Source organism: Nicotiana tabacum, chromosome 18 (genome assembly GCF_000715075.1).
Source record: "Nicotiana tabacum cultivar K326 chromosome 18, ASM71507v2, whole genome shotgun sequence".
NCBI lineage: Eukaryota > Viridiplantae > Streptophyta > Magnoliopsida > Solanales > Solanaceae > Nicotiana > Nicotiana tabacum.
Window position 1 is genome coordinate 9,961,926 of NC_134097.1, and position 17,924 is coordinate 9,979,849.

Here is a 17,924-nt window from a genome sequence, read left to right on the forward strand (position 1 = left end):
TTTCCAGTATTCCTACTGTGAAGGAAGATTGTTATTGCCAGAATTTAGACATTATCGCTCCCGATCTGGCGAAACGGGTAACCTTACCCAAGAAGGGTTTTACGTACTTTTATACGTATCTCTTCACTTTAGGGACATTTTCTCTGAGTGGAGAGCTTGACTCCGTCATTGTGGAGTTCTGCCTCCGCTATCAGGTATGTTTGGCACAGGTTAGTCCTTCCGTGCGGAGGACGATTGCTTGTCTTCGGCGCCTGTGCCAAGAAACGGGAGAGGAGCTATCCCTAGCTCACGTGATGAACCTCTATTCCCCCAAGATCTTCTGTGGGGGAATGATTAACTTCAGCAAACGAGGCCACCATGCACTACTATCCAACATGGATGATGATAACGACTGTGGGTGGATGGAACAATTCGTTTCAGTCGCCACCAGTGACATCATCTCGGCTTCGGCTCCGTCTTTCCCAGAATTGTGGAACTGCACTCGTTAGTATATAGTTTGCTTATGCTTCTGTTAAAGACCATTTCTCGTTATTATTGAATTTTCTCCCATTACCTGTCTCAGCGACTCGGTGGGTTCCCCCTAGGGTTGAGGGCTTGGACCAATGGGTATAGAAAATTTTGGACGTTACTATGCCCGAAATCTGCACATGGAAAGAGTTGTCCCGAAATACGGGTGGAAGGCTAAAAATCTTGGTAAGTTGAACTCTTCTTGTCTTTACCTTTTCTTATAAGGAAGTTCTCTGATTCTTATCTCCTGTTGAATATAGGTCTACCCCAAGGCTCAGTTGTTGTCCCCGAGGAGGACGTTTTGGCTGATCCTGCTGATATGGTGAGGCTGTAGAAGGCCTTTTCACAGACAGGCATCTCCGGACCTGCTTCTGTTGCGAGTGCTTCTTCTCGGAGTCCCCGACCGGAGAACAAGGAACCAAAAAGAAGGCATTCCTCCGCGACCGAGGGAAAGAATAAGAGGGTGAAGAACGCTGCCCCCTAGTCATCTCCGGAAGTCATGGTGACGAGTCCTCCATCCGGCCCGACCATAGATACCGTGATGATGGAGAAGCCAGCGATGAGGGGGCTTCTCTTCACAAAAGACGACGACCTTCCTCAACTCAACAGACTGCTCAATTTGTTGAGTTAATTACATCAATCGAGGACGATGCCTTGGCACTCTAGGGGAGCTTGGAAGTGGTGGAAAATGCCAACTCCCGTTTCTGGATCCCAGTCGATGCGCCTGGTATTGTGGGGCTGAGTACCAGGTCCCTGCCGTCTTCGGTTGACGAGCAACCGACAACCAGCACTGCGTTTGCCGCAGCTGCTTCTCACCCTTCAACGCTATCAGCTTCATCTCCTTCTTCGTGAACTCTTCCACCAGTAACTGCTACATCATCTCCATTGGCCGCATCTGCCCGAGAAGAGGATGTTTCTCTCCCTAATCCCCAGTTCATGGAAATTTGGGGCAAAATTATCATGCCCTCTCCGCAAAGGAGGAGGAGGAGCGTTACTCTCTCGGTCTCTACCAGATGCAATTTGTTGTCCGGGCCAGTGGAACTTGCTAACTATCTGAAGCCTTTGGCTTCAGAAAAAGATTGGGAAAAGATACAGGCTCTCCCGGGAGAGTGCTTGTTGAACAATGCTATGCACAATGCCGCAGCGGTACTCTTCATTTCCTTTGTCATTTCTCTTGTCTTTGATTTAGTAATATCTTGAGTTCGCCTTTCTTGTTTCGCATGCCAATTTCCTTGCTTCCGGGGGCCTCCAGGGGTTGATTCGGGAAAAAGAAGAACTTATCTCTGGGCTGGATCAACTTTTGACCGAGCGACACCAAACTGTTGCTCGCCTCTCAGAGCTGGAAGCCAAAGCTGCTAAGGCTGTTCTATTAGAGGCTTGTTTGCAGCAAAGCGAGCAAGAAGTAGATACCCTTAGCTAATAGATCACCCCGCTGAGGATTCAATTTGAAGAGGCTAGGGCTAAATGGGTTATAGTCCATAATGTCGTTCTTGCTGCATCCGATCGCGAGGCTGCCTCTCCTGAAAGATTGACCAATTTGGAGGCAACCTTGAACTCCAAAACTGAAGAGCTTGCTGCTGCAGGGGTGAAATATACCCAATTGGAGGAGAAGTATAAGAAGACCATTGAGCATAATAGACTTTTCAGCTCTACTGTCCGCGAACTCGACGTTAGCCTCAAGTCCGTTAGATCCGCCCGGGAAAACTTTTCTGTCGAGGTTGACCAACTTAAAGAAGAACTCAAGAGCCGAGCAGCTTCCCTCGTTGTTGAAAAATCATATGTTATGTACAACATAAGGAGAAAAGCCTTGGAAGAGGCTAAAGCGGGTGTCATTGACTTTGATGCCGAAATCGCTAAAGCTCGTGAGCTGGGGTCAACTGCTAAAAGGGGGCTCCCGGTCGGGCCTGATGCTTTTAGTTTTTCTGGTTCCGGTTCCGAATCTTCGGGAACTAAAGAGGAACCGGAAGGCAAAGATGTTGAAGGCCAAAATATTGAGGGTCAAGACATCGAGCCGGTGGCGCATCTACCCACTTTCCCTAGGGGCGCGAATGCTTCTCTTCCTCCGGGTTCCGGAGATGCAGCAACGTAGCTTTTCATTCATTTTCCCAACTTTTGTACCTCTGCTGTTTTGGCACATTTATTGTGAATAAAAGCGTCTTTTGCTCAAGTATTGCATGAGTCTTTCTGCGTTCTTTCGTTTGAACATTTATGCGGGTTTTAATCTTTGCGTTCTTCTTGCTTAAGTGTTTTGCGCAAGTTTTACTGTTTGCATCTAATTATGCAAGGCTTTGGGTGTATTCCTCCTGAAAGCATTTGGATTTCGGGCACAAGTTCTTCCAGAATCAACCCTTTATCGTGAGGGTTTTTATAAGAGAGGCCCTTCTTATGTTTACGGTGCTCTTGAAGAGGACGTCTCTTGTTCATTACGGCACTAGCATTTGAGGTAATTGTTTAACTTTAAATGACAAAATCAATTCATCGTTCAGACAAGAAACAAGATAGAAATAAAAAGATTTTACTTTATTCCTTCCATTTTCAAAAAGTACATAAGCATTCGTTATGCTAAAAAAATTGCCATTTCTTGTGGCTAACTTGTACAACTTATTTTTACGGGACTGGTCGCGCAGTCCCCGGTCCCGATGACACAAATATATTTTCGGTTGACGTGACAATCATTGTTATCGTATCCTCATATCACCCCCCCGGTGTTCGAATGCAAAGAATGCAAATTTGAATACTGGAAGTTTTGCACCTTCCCCTTAGGAATTTATGATATCGAGCCAAAGACTATCTAACAATCCCTTAGTGATTTGCACTTGTGAACGGTCGGGTAACCTTTACTTGATAGCAAACTTAACTTCCCACTGGGAATTTTGCTATCGAACCAAAGATTATCTAACCGCTCCAGAGCGGTTCTTCGCTTGTGTGCCTTGCTGTTAAAAGGTCTTATTGCTGCTATTGAAACCTTCTTCGTAGTATGCTTTCCGTTGATGTCTCGTTAAAAACCTTTCCAGAAAAACTCAATTCAGACAAAAACTGGACAAAGGAAAAAAGAGTGCATCACATACTTTCAGTACATGCGATGTTCATCAGCAATAATATCTCTTGAGGTGTGCCACATTCCAGTTGCTTGGCAACTTTTCTCCATCTTGATTCTCCAACTCCTATGAACCTTTCCCGGTGACAGCCGAAATCCGATAGGGGCCTTCCCATGTTGGATCTAGCTTCCCTGCGTTGTGTTCCCGGGGTGTTTTGAGTTACTTTCCTTAGAATCAAGTCTCCCACTTGAAATAACGGAGGTTGGCTCTTCAATTATAATATCTTTCTATTCTCTGTTTTTGAGCTGCCATCTTTATATGCGTCAAGTCCCTGCGCTCATCGAGTAGCTCCAATTTGACTAACATTGCTTCATTGTTTGCCTCTTCATTTGCCTGGAAATATCTCAAGGTAAGTTCCCCAACTTCCACCGGGATCAAGGCTTCTGCTCCGTACACATGGGAGAAAGAAGTCTCTCCATGTATTTAATGCTTGTAGAATATTTTTCATTAAATGTTACCGGGTGACGGACATTTATTTCATCTTTATGAGTACCATTCTTTCCGGTAACAAACGAAATAGTTGCTCTCGATTTTAGCTATCCTCCCGCCTTCGGCTCCACATGTCATTTCCTTATGCGATCATTTAATATAACATATTTTACCATGTACATGGTTGTTATCAATTCTTTCGTTAAGAATTTCACAGCTATTATAAGAACCCGATCATTAAGAAACTTGTCCACATTTTATATTGTCTACATTTTTTATAGGAGGCTTCTGGGATTAGACTTCTAACCAATTCAATAAGATTTCTCTAGCGTTCTTATTTCACATGGTACCAAAGCTAAAGAGAGAAGAAGAAGACTCACTCAGAAAAGAGAAAATACATCCAGCAATCCACACCCAAACCCATAGGGGGGATCACAATTCCTCTCCCTGAAGGCTTACTGCCACATTAAGCAATCTGTAGTACAATTACAAGAGCAAACTCCAAGTGTTCTGTGCGCTTGACGATGTTCTAGTTTCTTTGATCAGCAACTCTTGATGATGTTATTAAACAAAAATGTTTCCTCAATTTTCCTACTAGTATAACCTATTTACTGATCTAGCAAATTAAATCAAACGGCTGCTTCTGTCTCTCCGTCATCAACTTTTTCCTTAGTTATGGCAACTGTATTGAACTATATGGTACAGACCATTCAGAAGTCGCATACCTCAATCAAAATTATCAATTTTGACAGGAGTAATTTCATCTGCTACTTCAAAATGTCCCACTAAACGCGCAAAGAACACCATTTGTTGTTCAAGGGTGAATTTAATATTTTCAGCCTGCATATGACGAAAGAAATCAGCTAAATTCCTCCAAGGCGGACAGACAAAAATTTATCCCCAAGTCTGGAAAATGATGCATACCCTACGGAAACCATGCTGTTCTCCTTCATATTCAATAAGTGCAACAGGCAACCCTTTCTCCTTCAATGCCTGGTAGATTTTGCGTGCTTGATCAGGGGAAACGACCTGCAACAGGAGCTAAAAACTTAATTCTACCAACAAGCAACAGTCATTACAAACAGAGGTGATTGCTTGATTACTCTCCTGGCCCATCATCATGTTGTTTAAAGAAGAGGCAATACTTTTTAGCTGTTTTAAAGATGCAACTATACTAGCCAAATATCCAACACTTATAGGGACAAGGCAAAAAAACCATGCACCAGAGTTCGGTGCAAGCTCCATTTATCAAGTGAATGCTATTGCATCAAAAATACATGCTACTTAGTCTCAATGAACATGAATAAAAGGTTTAAGCACGTAGTCTTTCTGACATGTTTGCTAGACCAACTCCATGCATAAAATACAGAAGTATATCCAAAAAATAAGAGAGCGAGTTCGCCCAAGACTAAAGGAGGTTGTCAAATCTTTATGGGGAACAGAAATTTGGGCGAAAAGATTTATGTAGACAATTCATCAATAAAAAAATGACACAGACAGGAGAATTATGACATTAAAAGGGGCATGTTGTGCTTGCCTTGTCCTCTAGTCCTTGAAATAAAATAATGGGGCAGGAAAAGCGATTTACGAAATTGATTGGCGACCTCTCAAAATATGCCTTCTCATCCCCTGCAATGATTCAAAAGGGCTCAACACATATAGATCAACATAGATCAGGGGAAAGACTTCAAGCAAACGTATTGTCAACATTTATCGATTTGGTTATTACCAACTAGATTGTCAACATAGTGAGATTCGAACTTGTGAGTTTCTGCTCTCAGCAATTGCAGATCACCAATCTGATTAACAAAGGATGAGGGCATAAAGCACTGAAACTAAAAAAATGGATTTGATACTTGAGAAGCTTTGAGTAATACAAGTAGACATATGAACCAAACTGATGCCTGATCCGTGTGTATAATTAATCAATCACATGCTTTTCTACAGAAAGATGATCATTTAAGATAACAGAATACCACATAAAGGCACCAACCTTAACTTAAAGATCATATTTTTATGATCAGTTTAAGGTTGCAAGTGCAAAAGCACACAAGATATGGGAATACAATATTACTTATCAAAAACAAACTTTTTGATTCACTCACACCATACAAGGAAGCTCCAGCCTTGAAAACATCTTTAAATGCTAGTGCAGCTAATGTTGTATAACCACCAGCTGAACTCCCTGTAATACACAGTCTTTCACCATCAACCCATCCACTGTCAACTTGAATGAACAAACTAATTTATCATGACTTACAAAATCTATAGCAGCATTAAATGAATATAAGAGAATTAGCACTGATGTTACCAAAAATTTGGCACAATTGCAACAGTCGTTGACATCACAATTCCCCATTTTCCCAACAGTCTTTCCCGATATTCTCTGCCATAACCTTCATATGAGCCAAAAACAAGAGAATATTAACCGACTTAACAGTAGCTAACTAGTCTGCCATTTTGTTCTACTCCATCCTAACCCTTTGGCCGCTTTCTCTGCTTTTTCTACCAATATAAAGTACTGAATTCTTTTATTTCGTATATTTTCCTTTATACATTTCTATAAAGTTCTGATTATCAGTCAATAAAAGCAGGAAACGATGTTCCCTCAAAAAGTTGAAACTCTTAAAATAGTCCCCTGCTCAAGAAATAGTATAGAAAGAATAGCAAGACAAAGATGGAAGGAGTCAAAGGGCCATTGGAGTACCAGTGCTTCCACCATAATTCACATCCACATATGCCCAACCACGACTGGTCCAATATTGAACACTAAGATTTAAACATCCCCGTGCTTCATCTGTAGGACCTCCTGTATCATCGTAAAATATGCATTCACATCTCATACAGAAACCAACTAATCTCAGTTTTTTAACAAAGATAAGCTATCAAGCATAATCAGTTCTAATGAGGGAAAAAATAACCATGACTTCGCACGAGCAATGGAGGTTTTTCTCCATGACTGGCCTGATAGTTGGGGTTTGTTGGTGGATAAAAGTATGCATATGCACTTTGACCCGGGATATCTGTTGGGAACTTCATCAACTCCGGCCAACTGTAGTATGACTTATACATCTCACTAATAGATGATGACGACCACATAATCTTGAAATCAATTACTTTTGTTCTCTGATCATCCAAAGTAATCTGCAAAAATAACAGAAAAAATGCTATAGGAATGATCTGGAACAGACATTTAAATACTGTTTTTAAAATTTCACCAGAAGGTCTGTCTAAATTTTGAGTAGAAGATTGGAGGGCAGAACCTTGGCTATTGAGGATGGATGAACAGCAGATGATCCTTCAACATACAAGCTATGTACCCAGAAGTCTGTTTAGGTTGATAAGGGTATTTATCAAGACCAGCGCAAGTGTAAAAACCCATAAAGGATATTAAATGCAGCAACTACATCTTACAATGTTGTTTATATCTGTGAAAGGAATGTCAAGCACTGATATTTTGCCCTAGGTAACATCCAGAACTCCGAGATATGACTTCCCATTCTCCCTGCACATATTTTTTTCTAACTAGATTAGATGAACTACATCAATTTTCCTCCAGAACAGTTCTCTTTCCCTGAGTCGGGAGAAAGGGGGAAGCGAGACACCATATAAAGAACTCCTTTGTCACCAAAGCAATCAGCGTAAAAGCATTATAAGTTTCAAATATCATGATACACGACAAAAATTTAAAATAGCAAACTACTTATCAGCTTGACCTGTAACTGCAGGCAATTAAAGTATTTTGGCTGTGGTGCTCAAGAAAGTCATAAGACTTCATCCCAAATATCCATAAGGGTCTTGTAAACTCAGCATTGAGGGAGTAAACTGGTAACACCTCGTTAGAAGATTCTACCTGTCAAAAAGATAAAGCAGGCCAATCAAGTCTACTGTCTCAAGTACAAGCACAAGCTCGACGCCAAAGACAGTAACAAAAAAGTGTCACAGATAATTTCATTGTTTTTCCACATAAATGGTGAATCTTTGATACGTATTCCAGAGCCAATATCCAGCACCATAAAATAACATGAAAATTGACAGGCAAGCTGTGCAGGTATTGAAATAAGCAAAGATTGTGTTTCTTTTTCACTTTCACTCTGTATTGCATCACTTTGGACTAACCTTTTGGCATATGGGGTCCCTAAAGTGGGATTAAGGTTAGCATGGAAAGGGTAAGGTGAATTCTCTCTCATTTTTATCATTGTTGGATGAGGGACTTATCCGTCGGAGATGGCAGACATACTTCCATAGTCTCTTGAACGAGTAGGGGGACAGGAATATTGTACTGGGTGATTTGGAACTCTCCGGGAGTCGTTGTGACTTTGGGTATTGTAGGCGGATTAGAGTTAATGAAGTTGAGGGGACTATGCGTAAGATGAGCAGGGGTAAAGCGACCGGGCCGGATGAAATCCCGGTAGAGTTTTGGAAGAGTGCGGGCAAGGAAGTCATGGAGTGGCTCACTAGGTTATTTAATGTCATATTTAGAACGAAGAAAATGCCCGAAGAGTGGAGGTGGAGCACGATGGTTCCTGTATACTTCAACAAGGGTGATATCCAAAATTGCAATAACTATCGGGGTATCAAGCTATTTAGCCATACTATGAAAGTCTAGGAGAGAGTGGTAGAGCTAAGGGTGAAGAGAAGTGTGTCTATTTTCGAGAACCAGTTCGGGTTTATGCCGGGCCGTTCGACTACAGAAGCCATCCATCTTGTTAGGAGATTGATGGAGCAGTATAGGGAGAGAAAGAAAGACTTGCATATGGTGTTCATCGACTTAGAAAACACGTACGATAAAGTTCTGTGGGAGGTTTTGTGGAGAAGTTTGGAGGCTAGAGGTATACATGTGGCCTACGTTAGGTTAATTAATGACATGTATGATGGAGCAACGACTCGAGTGAGGATGGTGGGTGGGGACTCAGACCATTTTTTGGTTATGATGGGGTTGCATCAGGGGTCGGTACTCAGCCCTTTTTTGTTTGCTCTGGCGATGGACGTACTGACGCGCCACATCCAAGGAGAGGTGTCATGGTGCATGATATTTGCAGATAATATTGTATTGATTGACGAGACGCGAGATGGTGTGAACGCGTAACTAGAGGTATGAAGGCAGACCCTGGAGTCTAAAAGGTTTCAAATTGAGCAGGACCAAGACAGAATACTAGAAGAGTAAGTTTAGTGGCGAGACTTAAGGAGGGAAAGGGGAGATGAGGCTGGAGTCGCAGGTCATCCCTAGGAGAGGAAGTTTTAAGAACCTTGGGTATATTATTCAGGGAGATGTGGAGATTGATGAAGATGCTATGCATCGTATTGGGGCGGGATGGATGAAATGGAGACTCGCTTCCGGTGTTTTGTGTGATAAGAAGGTGCCACCGAAACTTAAAGATAAGTTCTACAGAGTGGTGGTCAGACCAACGATGTTGTATGGGGCTGAGTGTTGGCCAATCAAGATCGCTCATGTCTAGGAGATAAAGGTAGCATAGATGAGGATGTTGAGATGGATGTGCAGGCACACCAGGTTAGATAGGATCAGAAATAAGGTTATTCACGATAAGGTGGGTGTTGCCCCTATTGAGGACAAGATGCGAGAAGCGTGGCTTAAGTGGTTTGGTCATGTGAGGAGGAGCACAAACGCCCTGGTGAGGAGGTGTGAGAGGTTGACATTGGAGGGCCTACGGAGAGGTAGAGGTGGGGAGAGGTGATTAGACAAGATATGCCGCAGCTTCAGTTGACCGAGGACATGACCCTTGATAGGAAGGTATGGAGGTCGAGGATTAGAATAGGTAGTCTAGGGTGTTCATAACAGTAGTATTGGCATGCAGTCTCGCTTTCTGTTGGTAGTAGGTTTTTAGGACTAACCGTTATTTTCTATCATTGTTGATCACCTTACTATCTTGTTGTTTTTATTCTGCTTTTATATGGCTTTTTGGTATTGTCCCTTCTTATCTATATTTTCATTAATGTGGTGCTTATGCTTTCCTGAGCCAAGGGTCTATTGGAACAACCTCTCTATCCCTACAAGGTAGGGGTAAGGTCTGCGTACACACTATCCTACCCAGTCCCCAGACCCCACGGTGTGGAATAATACTGGGTATGTTGTTGTTGTTTTATCATGCAAAAAGCCAACTACAAGTAAAATGCTTTACATTTTCCATCTAAATTGGTGGTTCATATGAGGGATTGAAAGTGACACATTTATGTGGAGATTAAGGTAATTTCTGTTAAAAACTAAATGATAAGGACTAAGGTAGAGTTGGTGGCCAATTTAGAAATCATATCTTTTATATTCTTAAAACTGCAGAATCTAGTTAAATGAAAAGGCTTAAACCTGAAAACATCAGAGTTTTAACCATTTCAATGTTTTATTAATGCGACTTCACAACTTCTCTAACAAGAATGTGGTTAATAAAGGGCCAGACTGAAGGTTCCCTACAGTTTGTAATGCCATGGAATTCAATGCGAGAATGCAACATCTGCCAAGTATCCACAACTTTAACAAGTCAAAAGCACTAGGTCAGATGGAAGTAAAGAGAAAAAGTAAACATGTTTAGGCTTAGAACTCAAAGAAGATGAGATCATTATTAAGAAAGTGTTTAAGCAGCTAGTTCCAATCATACCCCAGAAAAGAAGTTCAAGTTCAGCCAATAGACAAGACAGAAGATAGATATAAGAAGTTCACCTTGAGACATTAGGCACAACAGAATATGCATATATAATAAATATACAACAGATGGCAAAAGATTTAATCAGTATGACATCACACGAGATGAGGACTTACCCATTTGTAGATATTCCAAAACCCACTTTTCCTGTCAGTTACAAAGAACGGTCGTGACGACACCTAACCCGCAATGCTAGACAAGTCAATAACCAAATGTAGACCAAACTAAGGATGACAAAAATATATGTAACTATCATCGTATAAATACGTGGAATGAATCCTTCAACTATAATAAATATATAAATACCACAATAATACTTTTTTCAAAACCCGGTAATATGGATTGGAGTCATGAGCTCTAGAACAAGATACAATCGAATTTCTCACTAATACAGACACTATATTGAAATATAAGTAATAGTATTGTAAAAGGAAGGAGGACTCCAAGGGTGTGCGGACGACCATGCAGCACTACCTCAAGTCTCTTATATCAGCCACGGGCATCCTCTTGCGGTCCGCTAGAGCCAATGCCAGGATATGCAGAAAAATATGTAGAAATGTAGTATGAGTATGAGACAACGTATACTCAGTATGTAATAAGGCTAACCTTGGTGAAGTTAGTGACGCGATTCAAGTCATGTGATATCTATTAATCAAATAAACTTGTATATTCCTATATATACACAACAAGATTTTAACAAAAAAGAGATGCAATATTGTAAAAGAATACGTCATGAGATACCAAATCAACATGAATAGTTCTATCTCGTTTATCAAGTACAAAGCATATAACAGAGATATAAAGTAGTATGTTAGAAGATAAACATAGAGAGCATATATTATGTATGATATGGCATAAAGAATTCACTTGAATGATCAACGCTATCACCCTTATACTCAAAACTCACCTTATCAGATTTCATATCAGAATCAACCAAAAATATATTAATTTCTCATAACATGCGTGTACTCCATCAAGAGAAAAACATGAGAGGGCGGGCCTAGGGGGATGAATCCATATCCATACGTTGCACGACAAAGATCTCGTGCCATAACAATATCAATATCACCATAACCGCTCGGCAAAAATTGTGTCATATCCAAATCAATCCGCTCAGCATGTCCAAATGTGCCATAATCATAGAAATCCAAAATAATATCTCATCTCCAAGGATGCATATGCTCATAAATAATCAATAAGATACACAAGGATATAAAGCATGACTACAACTAAATCAGGTATATCAATAATTTCACGAATAGTCCACCATGGTCAATTAACATATAGTATCCTAAACATGGTTACTAACATGGAATAATAAGCTCACGCAACCATACAATTAATTAAAACATAAATCATGAAAGGCACACAACCAGATAAGGCATAATGAAAGCCTAAAAGTCTAACCCGAACATAAATAACCTGTAGCGCCTGCATATACGCTCGTTACTTCGCATATACGTTGCTTCCCATATATTTCAATTAAACAAATAAGGTTATATCCTAATGGTTATTCCCTCAAACAAAGATTAGACAACATATTTATCTTAAAAAGCCAAACCAACCTTTTAAAATCTCATTTTCTTTAGGAATCGCATCCAACCGGCTCAGCTATAATCAAATAATACTCAATAAGGTCAAATAAAATCACATGAATCAATTTCAAATGATAAAGATTTATTCAATTCCCAAAAGTCAACAAAAGTAAAACCAATCATATATGGTCAAAACTCGAGTCTAGAGATAGATCTCATTTAGTCATTACTCCACAAGTCCAAATAGGTGTTTAGTTTTCAAATACAAGTCCAAATTGATGCTCAAAATCTCAATTTACACTCCCTTAAGTTGTAGACAAACCCCCCAAATTTCACCTCAAATTTCTAAATTTTTGTTGTAGAATTCCATGGGAATTCAAGATATATAATCAAATCTAAGTGTAGATTACATACCTCTGAGATAGTAGTGAAATCTCTCTTCAAAATCTCCTCCCCTCGTTCTCCAAAATGTAAACAATTGGCAAAATCCTGAAATTTAGACTTAAAATTCCCTTTCCAGCAATACTATTCGCGAATGCGGTCAATGCCTCGCATTTGCAAAGCACATTTTGCCATGGCTAAAAAATCCATCTTTCCAGATTGTGGACAAACCCTCGTGATCGCGAAGCTTTACCTTTCTCCTTACGCGAATGCAATCGAATCTCTGTGAATGTGATGCCCAGCTGCCAGCCTCGCGAAGGCGAAGGCCAAGCACCAACAGCCCAACTTCCTTCAAAGCGAACACGGGACACTCCTCACGAACGCATTGAACACCAGACATTAGAAAAATATGCCACCACCAAACATGCTCTGGGTGGTCTGAAATTCACCTGAGTCCCCTGGGACCCCATCCAAATATTCCAAAAAAATCCATAAATACTAGTCGGACCTATCCAAGACGTCAGAACACATACAGAATCATCTCATCTAGGAATCAAAGACCAAGAAGCATATTGAACTCTCTTAAGTTCATAAGCTTCTCAACTTCCAACCAAGCGTCTGATTCATGCCTAAACACCCGAGATCTCAACCAAACTTCGCACACAAGTCTCATACAACAACACGAACCTAATCTCAATCCTAGAACAATAATAAGAATGTGATAATCCCAAAGTCAACTATTGGCCAAAGTTATGAACTCTCTAATTCTTTAAATTACCAACTTTCGACAAATAGAGTCAAAATCATCTAGGAATGTCCAAAACTAATTCTGAACATATGCCCAAGTCCAAAATTATCATACGAACTTATAAAATATCAAAACTTAATTCAGAGGTTGTTTACCCAAAAATCAAACCTTAGTCAACTCCTATACCTTAAGGCCTCCAAAATAAAACTAAGTGTTCCAATTTTCTCCCGAACCTTTTGGGAACCAAACAACTATCCCCCCAAATCATAAAACATCGAATGAACTTATGGGAAGTATGAAATTGGGGAACATAGTTCTAGAACTCAAAACGACCAGTCGGATCGTTATGTTCTCCACTTCTTAAACAAATGTTTATCCTCGAACGTGTGTAGAAATATATCTGAGCTGCTGAAAAGGTGTGGATATCTACTCTGTATGTCTGACTCGGTCTCTCAAGTAGCCTCCTTACTCGGTTGGCTTCTCCAAAGAACCTTTACCGATGTGATCTCTTTGGACCTGAGCTTCCAAACCTGCCTATCCAAAATGGCGACTGAATCTTGTTCATAATCCAGACTCTCATCTAGTTGCACTGTGCTAAAGTCCAAACATTTAACTTGTCTTCATGATACTTTCAGAGCATAAAAACATGGAATACTAGATGAACTCTCAAAATACTATGAGGCAAACCAAGCCTATAAGTAACCTCACTGACTCTCTCCAACACCTCAAATGGTTTAATGAACCACAAACTTAATTTGCCTTTCTTCCCAAACTTCATCACGCCCTTCAAGGGGTGAAATCTTTAGAAGTACATTTTCACCCTCCATAAATTCCATATCACAGAATCAACTTTACTTTATCCAACACAAACCAAATCTATACCTAACAATCGAGCCTCATGAGGCTCAAACCAACTAATAGAAGATAGACACTGCTTACCATACAAAGCCCCATGCGCAACCATCTGAATACTAGACTAGTAACAGTTGTTGTATGTAAACTCTGTCAATTGTAGAAACTGGTCCCAATGACGATCGAAGTTAATCACACTAGCTCTCAATATATCCTCAAGAATCTGAATAGTTTGCTCGGATTGACCATCTGTATGTGGGTGAAATGCTGCGACTAAGCTCCACCTATATACCCAACTCTCGTTGAACAGCTCTCCAAAAGTGAGAAATGAATTGACTGCCACGATCCTAAATGATAGAAATAGGTACACCATGCAAATGAACAATCTCCTAGATATAGAGCTGAGCCAACTTCTCTGAGCGTAAGAAGTCGTCACCGGAATGAAATGCGCAGACTTGGTCAATCTATCCACAATGACCCAAATGGCATCAAAGTTCTTCAAAGTCTGTACCAAGCCTACCATGAAGTCCATTGTAATACAGTTCCACTTCCACTCCGGTATAACCAACTTCTAAGTCAAAACACATGGTTTCTGATGCTCATACTTCACTTGCTAGCAATCCAAATACCGATAAACATGCCCAACAATGTCCTTCTTCATCCTCTGCCACCAATAATGTTACTTCAAATCACTATACATCTTTGTGACACCTGAATGGATAAAATACCTTGTACTATGAGCCTTCTCAAGAATCAACTCCCTCTAACCATCAATATTAGGAACACAAATCCGACCCTGAAGCAGCAAAATACGACGATCTCCAATAACCATCTTCTTGGCAGCACCTCAATGCGTTGTGTCCTTAATTACCAATAAATATGGATCATAATACTGACGAGCCTTAATGTTCTTAAATAAGGACGGTTGCGCAATCACACAAGCAAAAACTCTACTAGGCTCAGAAATATCAAACCTCACAAATTATTGGCCAATGCTTGAACATCCATAGCCAAAGGCCTCTTTTCAACTGGAATAAATGCCAAACTCCCCATGGTCTCCGCTTTTCTACTCAAGGCATCTGTTACCACATTCACCTTGCACGAATGACACAAGATAATGATGTCATAATCTTTAAGCGACTCAGGCCACTTCTACTGCCTCAAATTCAAATCCTTTTCTTGAACAAGTGCTGAAGACTTCGATGATCAGTGGAAACCTCGCATGACACACCATACAAGTAATGCCTCCAAATCTTAAATGCAAGCACAATTGCTGCCAACTCCAAATCATGGATTGGTCATGATGCTTCAACTTCCGTGATGCATAAGCAATCACTCTACCCTCCTACATTAACACCGCACCAAGACTAATGTGTGACGTATCACAATACATTGTGTATGCCCTAAATCCCTAGGCAATATTAACACTGGGGTTGTAATCAAAGAATCTTAAGCTTCTGATAGCTCTCCTCACACTCATCGGACCATATGAAAGAAACACCATTCTAGGTCAACTTAGCTAATGGGGATGCAATGGATGAAAACCACTCCAAAAATCGATGATAGTAGCTTGCCAAACCAAAGAAACTCCTGATCTTCATGGTAGTAGTAGGTCTAGGCCATATCTGAACCGCTTCAATATTCTTAGGATCAATGTTAGTGCCATCACCATACACCACGTGACCTAAGAATGCAATTGAATCCATCCACCCAAAACTCACACATAGAAAACTTGACATAAAGCTTCTGATCATTCAAACTCTGAAGTACTACTCTCAAGTGATGCTCATGCTCCTCCCTACTACGAGAGTAAACCAAGATCTCATCAATGATCACAATCTCAAAAGATCCCAAATAAGGCTTGAACACCCCGATCATTAAATCCATGAATGTCGCTCGAGCATTAATCAAATCAAATGGCATCACCAAGAACTCATAATAGCCATAACGAATCTAAAATGTGTCTTGAGAACATCTGAAGCCCTAATCTTCAACTGGTGATAACCCGATCTCAAGTTAATCTTAGAGAACACCTTATCACCCTGAAGCTAAATCATCAATATGAGGCAATGGATACTTATTCTTGATAGTGACCTTGTTCAACAGTCTGTAACACGTTCTCATAGAACCATCTTTCTTCTCCACAAACAACATCGGCACGCCCCAAGGAAAAACACTCGGTCTAATGAATCCCTTATCAAGCAAATCTTGTAATTTCTCCTTCAATCCCTTCAACTCAGCTGGAGCTATGCGATACGATGGAATAGATATGGGTTGAGTGCCTGAAACCAAGTCAATACCAAAATCAATATCTCTATCTGGTGGCATGTCCAACAAATCCATAGGAAACACCTACGGAAACTCCCTCACAACTGGTACCGAATCCATAGAGAGAACTTTTGCACTAGAATCCCGATCAAAAGCCATATATGCTAGACATCCCTTTTCAACCATTCGCTGAGCCTTTAAAAATAAAATCATCCTACTAGGGGTACGTCCAAAAGAACATGTCCATTATAACCTTGATAATCCCGTCATAGCCAATGTCACCATCTTGGTATGACAATCTAGAATAACATGATACGTAGATAACCAATTCATGCCAAGAATCACCTCGAAATCAAATGTGTCCAACAACAAGAGATTAACCATAGTATCAAACCCCTTAATTGTAACCACACAATACCGATAGACACCATCCACCATAATAAAATCTCCAACAGGTGTAGACACATAGACAGAATTATCCAAAGAATCACAAGGCATATCCAAATATAATAAAAAGTAGGATGACACGTACGAATAAGTAGAACCTGAATCAAATGATACTGAAACTTCTCTATAATAGACTCAAAACATACCTATAATGACTGCATCAGATGCAATCACCTCAAGCCTACCATGGAAAGCATAACAATGAGCCTAGCCTCCACTTCTAGAATGACCTCTACCTATCTGACCTCCACCTCTAGCTAGTTGTGCAGGTGGTATAGCAACTGGTACAAAAATCATATCTTGGGATACCTTGCTAAGGTACGCTTATCCGAAACCTGGGACAGTCCCTCCTCATATGCCTTGAGTCCCCACACTCAAAGCAAGTTTTTTGCTAACGTGGGTGCTAGGACTAAGGTTGCCCCAGACGACTGGAATAACCACTGTAAGAACCCTACCTTGGAGATACACTCTAAGAACCACATGTCGGAGGTGCACAAAATGAAAACTGCATGTGCAAGTGCTTTGAAATCCATGACTAATTGGTGCACCACAAGTAGTCTGAAGTGCTAACTGAACCTGGCTTGTTAGTGTAGCCTCTACCATGGAGATTCTTGCCTCTAGAGTAGGAACCACCAAATCCTTTAATACCATGAGGCTTCTATGTCCTCTCTCTCTCTCTCCTGCCTGTGTTTACGCTCCAATCTCCTAGAAATCTCCATAGCCTGGTTAAATATAGTCTCAGTCTCAACCTCTCGTGATTTCCCATACGTAGGATTGTAGCTGAGACCCTCGATGAACCTCTACACCCTCTCCTTCTCAGTGGGAATCAAGAAGGATGGATAACGTGACAACTCTATGAACATCATCTCATACTAGGTAACAGTTACACCATCCTATTGAAAGTGCTCCAACTGGTTGTGTAACTCATCTCTCTTGGTGAGTGGAATGAACTTCTCTAAGAAGAGAGTCAAAAATTGAGCCCATGTGAGAAGGAGGGGACCCT

General features: G+C 40.7%; 2 long non-coding RNA genes across 2 annotated transcripts; both read right to left on the bottom strand.

The window, feature by feature from the left end:
* Positions 1-5,584: 5,584 nt before the first annotated feature.
* Positions 5,585-6,863, bottom strand: LOC107831046 (uncharacterized). The gene is made up of 4 exons (XR_012702464.1): positions 6,742-6,863; positions 6,140-6,430; positions 5,764-5,833; positions 5,585-5,663 (listed from the first exon to the last, which is right to left on the bottom strand). It is a non-coding gene; the product is annotated as an uncharacterized LOC107831046 (long non-coding RNA).
* Positions 6,864-7,448: 585 nt separating this feature from the next.
* LOC142161718 (uncharacterized) lies at positions 7,449-10,854 on the bottom strand. The gene is made up of 3 exons (XR_012702463.1): positions 10,807-10,854; positions 7,751-7,887; positions 7,449-7,539 (listed from the first exon to the last, which is right to left on the bottom strand). It is a non-coding gene; the product is annotated as an uncharacterized LOC142161718 (long non-coding RNA).
* Between the last annotated feature and the right edge of the window lie 7,070 nt (positions 10,855-17,924).